This window comes from Oreochromis aureus, linkage group 22, assembly GCF_013358895.1.
Source record: "Oreochromis aureus strain Israel breed Guangdong linkage group 22, ZZ_aureus, whole genome shotgun sequence".
Lineage (NCBI taxonomy): Eukaryota > Metazoa > Chordata > Actinopteri > Cichliformes > Cichlidae > Oreochromis > Oreochromis aureus.
In genome coordinates, this window is record NC_052962.1 from 11,981,836 (window position 1) to 11,987,293 (window position 5,458).

General features: G+C 39.2%; 5 non-coding genes across 5 annotated transcripts; 2 read left to right on the forward strand and 3 right to left on the reverse strand.

The window, feature by feature from the left end:
- Window positions 1-44: 44 nt before the first annotated feature.
- Window positions 45-116, reverse strand: trnah-gug. Its single transcript has one exon. It is a non-coding gene; the product is annotated as a tRNA-His (tRNA).
- Window positions 117-524: 408 nt separating this feature from the next.
- Window positions 525-596, forward strand: trnah-gug. Its single transcript has one exon. It is a non-coding gene; the product is annotated as a tRNA-His (tRNA).
- A 1,319-nt stretch (window positions 597-1,915) lies between these two features.
- On the reverse strand, window positions 1,916-1,987 carry trnah-gug. Its single transcript has one exon. It is a non-coding gene; the product is annotated as a tRNA-His (tRNA).
- Window positions 1,988-2,394: 407 nt separating this feature from the next.
- trnah-gug lies at window positions 2,395-2,466 on the forward strand. The gene has a single exon. It is a non-coding gene; the product is annotated as a tRNA-His (tRNA).
- A 1,595-nt stretch (window positions 2,467-4,061) lies between these two features.
- trnah-gug lies at window positions 4,062-4,133 on the reverse strand. The gene has a single exon. It is a non-coding gene; the product is annotated as a tRNA-His (tRNA).
- Between the last annotated feature and the right edge of the window lie 1,325 nt (window positions 4,134-5,458).

Genomic DNA, 5,458 nt, shown 5'->3' on the forward strand with positions numbered 1-5,458 from the left:
GTTCCACTTTATCTGCTGTATTTGCTTTAAAAGCTTCACCTCACTGCCGTGACCCGGATTCGAACCGGGGTTGCTGCGGCCACAACGCAGAGTACTAACCACTATACGATCACGGCTGGTCAGCTGCAGGCTGAACGTCCATGTAGTCAATCACCTCCAATCCACACGAGTCCATTTTAAATCCACTACACAGGACTGTATATTTTAAGTTTGACACGTTTAGGTCGTATCAACATTGGAACTACAAACATGTTGTGCTTTTCACTGCCAGTTACAGTCTGGATCTTGCTTCTTTTTTTTTCTTATTCCACCGTAAAAGCCTGGAATCTGCGTGTAACAGCTGACCTGTACGATGTGTAGAAGAACACCAAAATGTATTTACCGTCAGACCACGAGACGTCCCTGTGTTAATGCAGATACTGTTACTGTGCCACGTGTGTAAATGTGCGCATCTTTGACACAGATTGGGGATCTATATGAAGGAAAAAACACAATAAAGATTGCAGATGATCATTTTCTGACCAGCTGTGATCGTATAGTGGTTAGTACTCTGTGTTGTGGCCGCAGCAACCCCGGTTCGAATCCGGGTCACGGCAGAGTGGTTGTGATTTCAATTTGGGGAGCTTCACACTTTAAGTGGTTACTGGTTGTTTGTGTGTGTTTTCATTTTTTGTCTTTTGTTCTCTTCTCACTCTACGTCCTGAGTACTGAGTCAGGATGTAGAGTGAGTACTCAGTACTGTTTTTTTGAGGCAACGAGTTTCCAAACATTTTTTAAGTTCTGGGAACTAATTAGACTGTAACATTTTATGCCTTTACCGACCTCTTGTGGCAAGATGTGATCATGTGTTTGCTTTGCTGAATTATTTGTCAGTTAATGCCTTTAGGCTGCACCGATTGACTGATTCTCCACCTGCTCCAACTCCTTATGAAACATATGTGTAATTGAATAATGATTGAAACTCTCATCATTATTCTGATGACAGTACAAAACTTGACTTTACCTCAAGGTTGAGGAAAATCCTAGTTGTTTCTTTCTTGCGTTATAACATTCACAAGAATACAGAAATCTAAAAAGTATTCCAGTAAATATGTTGTTATACTGTAGGAGCATCACAAGCATTTAACATGAAACATTGCCAGCTTGGGGGAAAACACAGGGTGATCCTGAGATTTAATGATGAAACAGCAGCTTCAGATAAGACTTTCTGGTAGCTGAGATCAGCACCGTGTTAAGCACAAACACTTTGACCAGACTTTGTGTGTGTACATTTTTATCCACAAAGCTGTTGAAAGGGGGCAAAATCCATCAGAGTATAGATGACATGTAACAGTAAAAGACACTGAATTTAAACAAATGTGATTAAACAGAAGATTTCCAACAAAGACATAACACAGCCAAAAAATAAAAGGGTTAAAGTATTTTTAAAAATTCAAAATGATGTTTAAAAACAGCTATTTGTATGAAGTTATGTCACATTTTCTTAAATACAATAAATATAATAAAGTAAAATAGGTATTAATTCAAATAAAAAATTTAAGTATAATATATAAGAAAATGTTTGGTTTGTAGTGCCACCTTTTGTGTAGGAATACATGAGTAAAAATGTCATTGATCCAGCGTTGATGAAGTCAAAGCCTTTATGCCTTAGACTTTATGGAAGCAGCTTTTTTAATCGTTAATTTCTGAACTCTTCTGCTGCTTTTCCCTAACTCAGTAAGTCGTTGTGGAAATTACAAAATAAACTAAATAGTGCACAGCGTGTGGTTCCTTTTTGTTACTGACTGATCACAGGTTACAAGTTGACTTCTTAAATTAACCTGTTTTTATTATTATCAAACATCATGTATTGTTTTTTTTTTTTTCTCAACTCTCCCGCAGATTTCAAACAGGTGCTTTAAAAGCTTCAACTTAATGCCGTGACCCGGATTCGAACCGGGGTTGCTGCGGCCACAACGCAGAGTACTAACCACTATACGATCACGGCTGGTCAGCTGCAGGCTGAACATCCATGTAGTCAGTCACCTCCAATCCACACGAGTCCATTTTAAACCCACTAAGCAGGACTGTACGTTTTAAGTTTGACACGTTTAGGTCGTATCAACATTGGAACTACAAACATGTTGTGCTTTTCACTGCCAGTTACAGTCTGGATCTTGCTTCTTTTTTTTTCTTATTTCACCGTAAAAACTGGAATCTGCGTGTAACAGCTGACCTGTACGATGTGTAGAAGAACACCAAAATGTATTTACCGTCAGACCACGAGACGTCCCTGTGTTAATGCAGATACTGTTACTGTGCCACGTGTGTAAATGTGCGCATCTTTGACACAGATTGGGGATCTATATGAAGGAAAAAACACAATAAAGATTGCAGATGATCGTTTTCTGACCAGCCGTGATCGTATAGTGGTTAGTACTCTGCGTTGTGGCCGCAGCAACCCCGGTTCGAATCCGGGTCACGGCAGAGTGGTTGTGATTTCAATTTGGGGAGCGTCACACTTTAAGTGGTGGCTAGTTGTTTGTGTGTGTTTTCATTTTTTGTCTTTTGTTCTCTTCTCACTCTACGTCCTGAGTACTGAGTCGGGATGTAGAGTGAGTACTCAGTACTGTTTTTTTGAGGCAACGAGTTTCCAAACATTTTTTTAAGTTCTGGGAACTAATTAGACTGTAACATTTTATGCCTTTACTGACCTCTTGTGGCAAGATGTGATCATGTGTTTGCTTTGCTGAATTATTTGGCAGTTGCTGCACTGATTGACTGATTGTCCACCTGCTCCAACTCCTTATGAAACATGTGTGTAATTGAATAATGATTGAAACTCTAATCATTATTCTGATGACAGCACAAAGACAACAGATATTCAAAATGAAATCTCTTTTTTCTTTTAAAAACTTTATGCTCATAGTTCTACCGCCATGCTGCATCACCTGTTCTTTGATCAAGCGTTCAGAAACTGAGGAAACCACTGATGAAGGTATCCGTTTAAAAGGTATACTTTGCCTCGTTCTCGAGTTATCGCATGAGAACATTTTCAGAAAACTTGGCCTCTGACTTTTACCTCGAGGTTGAGGAAAATCCTAGTTGTTTCTTTCTTGAGTTATCACATTCACAAGATTTACAGAAATCAAAAAAAGTGTTCCAGTAAATATGTTGTTATACTCAGGGGTGCACATAAGTGGTCCGCAGGTGCGCATTCGCTGTCAAAATAAAAGACACGCACCAGATAAGAAGTTGCAACGCACGTTTGCGTACATATAAAAGGGACTGTTTTTGTCCGCTAGAGTGGGATTTTCACGGCATATTCTGCACCACATCTCTGTGCGTTCATCATTTGTTTGAAGCCAGCTCACCTCCTGCAACTACTTTTCCGAGAATACGCGCTTCTTTTGCGGTTCGGACTCCTTCTGACATTTCTTTGGAGGTGGAGGAACACCAAACTAATTGCTTAAAGGAGCTTGCTTCTTCGACATTTTTAAGAGTTCTAAACAAATGTCTGTCCTCCTCCAGAAAATCTTATGTACGCAAACTTCTTATCTGGTGCGCGTCTTTTATTTTGACAGCGAATACGCACCTGCGGACCACTTATGTGCACCCCTGGTTATACTGCAGGAGCATCACTAGCATTTAACATGAAACATTGCCAGCTTGGGGAAAAACACAGGGTGATCCTGAGATTTAATAATGAATTTGTGTAGGAACACATGAGTAAAAATGTCATTGATCCAGCGTTGATGAAGTCAAAGCCTTTATGCCTTAGACTTTATGGAAGCAGCTTTTTTATCGTTAATTTCTGAACTCTTGTGCTGCTTTTTCCTAACTCGGTAATTTGTTGTTGAAATGACAAAATAAACTAAATAGTGCACAGCGTGTGGTTCCTTTTTGTTACTGACTGCTCACCGGTTACAAGTTGACTTCTTAAATTAACCTGTTTTTATTATTATATCAAACATCATGTATTGTTTTTTTTTTCTCAACTCTCCTGCAGATTTCAGAGAGGAGAACCAACATTTCACCCTCACTCTTGTTCCACTTTATCTGCTTTAAAAGATTTTCTTCAATGCCGTGACCCGGATTCGAACCAGGGTTGCTGCGGCCACAACGCAGAGTACTAACCACTATACGATCACGGCTGGTCAGCTGGAGGCCGAACGTCCATGTAGTCAATCACCTCCAATCCACACGAGTCCATTTTAAATCCACTACGCAGGACTGTATATTTTAAGTTTGACACGTTTAGGTCGTACCAACATTGGAACTACAAACATGTTGTGCTTTTCACTGCCAGTTACAGTCTGGATCTTGCTTTTTTTTTTTTTCTTATTTCACCGTAAAAACTCGAATCTGCATGTAACAGCTGACCTGTACGATGTGCAGAAGAACACCAAAATGTATTTACCGTCAGACCACGAGACGTCCCTGTGTTAATGCAGATACTGTTACTGTGCCACGTGCGTAAATGTGCGCATCTTTGACACAGATTGGGGATCTATATGAAGTGAAAAAAGCACAATACAGACTGTAAGTGCAACTAAAAGTCAAACGTGTTGTAGTGTACAGGTGACAGGTTGCTATGCAACCATGATCGTATAGTGGTTACCACCCCGGTTCGACTTTGGGTCACAGCAGAGTGGTTGTGAGTTCAAATTGGGGAGCTTCATGTTTTAAGTGATGACTAATTGTTTGTGTGTGCTGTTTTCATTTTTTAATCTTTTGTTCCCTTCTCACTCTAGCTCCTGACTTAGAGTCAGTACTGAGTACTGTTTTTTTCAGGCAAGGAATTTCTAAATTTGTTCTGGGAACTAATTCTGTACCTTTTCATGCTTTTACCAACTTCTTGTGGTAAGATATGATCATGTAAATACTGTGCTGAATAACTTGTCAGTTACTGCCTTTAGGTTACACTGAATGTCTATATATTTGTTAATTATGGAAATATTTATTAGTTCTGGTGGTACATTTTTATTTGCCACAGACAGTGACTGAAACTAATTTACTCTTGACTCCATGGGCCCCGACATGAACCTTGGAGTGCATACTTCATGGTTTTCATGTTCAAATTTCCCACATAGACTTTGAAGCTTTAGAGTAATTTTTCAGAAATTAGAAGTACAGTAATTATAGTGAGCAAAAAGAGTAAAAAGACACTTGAAGAGCAGTAAGTTGCTGTTACATCTGCAGACCATCCACCTCACACCTGAACGGCTGTTTTTAATGAAGTGTGTGTTTTGTTTTAAAGACTTTGGGAGTTTGAATTGGAGGATTTTGAAGAAAAAGAATCCAGACCTTTTCTGAAACTATAAGACTAGAAAACTCACAAGACTTATTTTTTCCACTATGTTCACATTGCCTCTTAAAAAAAACTAACTCTGTGTGTTCTGTTTCAGGTGTGGGCAGTTATTGATAGTCCAGCTACGGTGTTTCAATATTTCTATGATGATTTAGATATGTTTAAAAG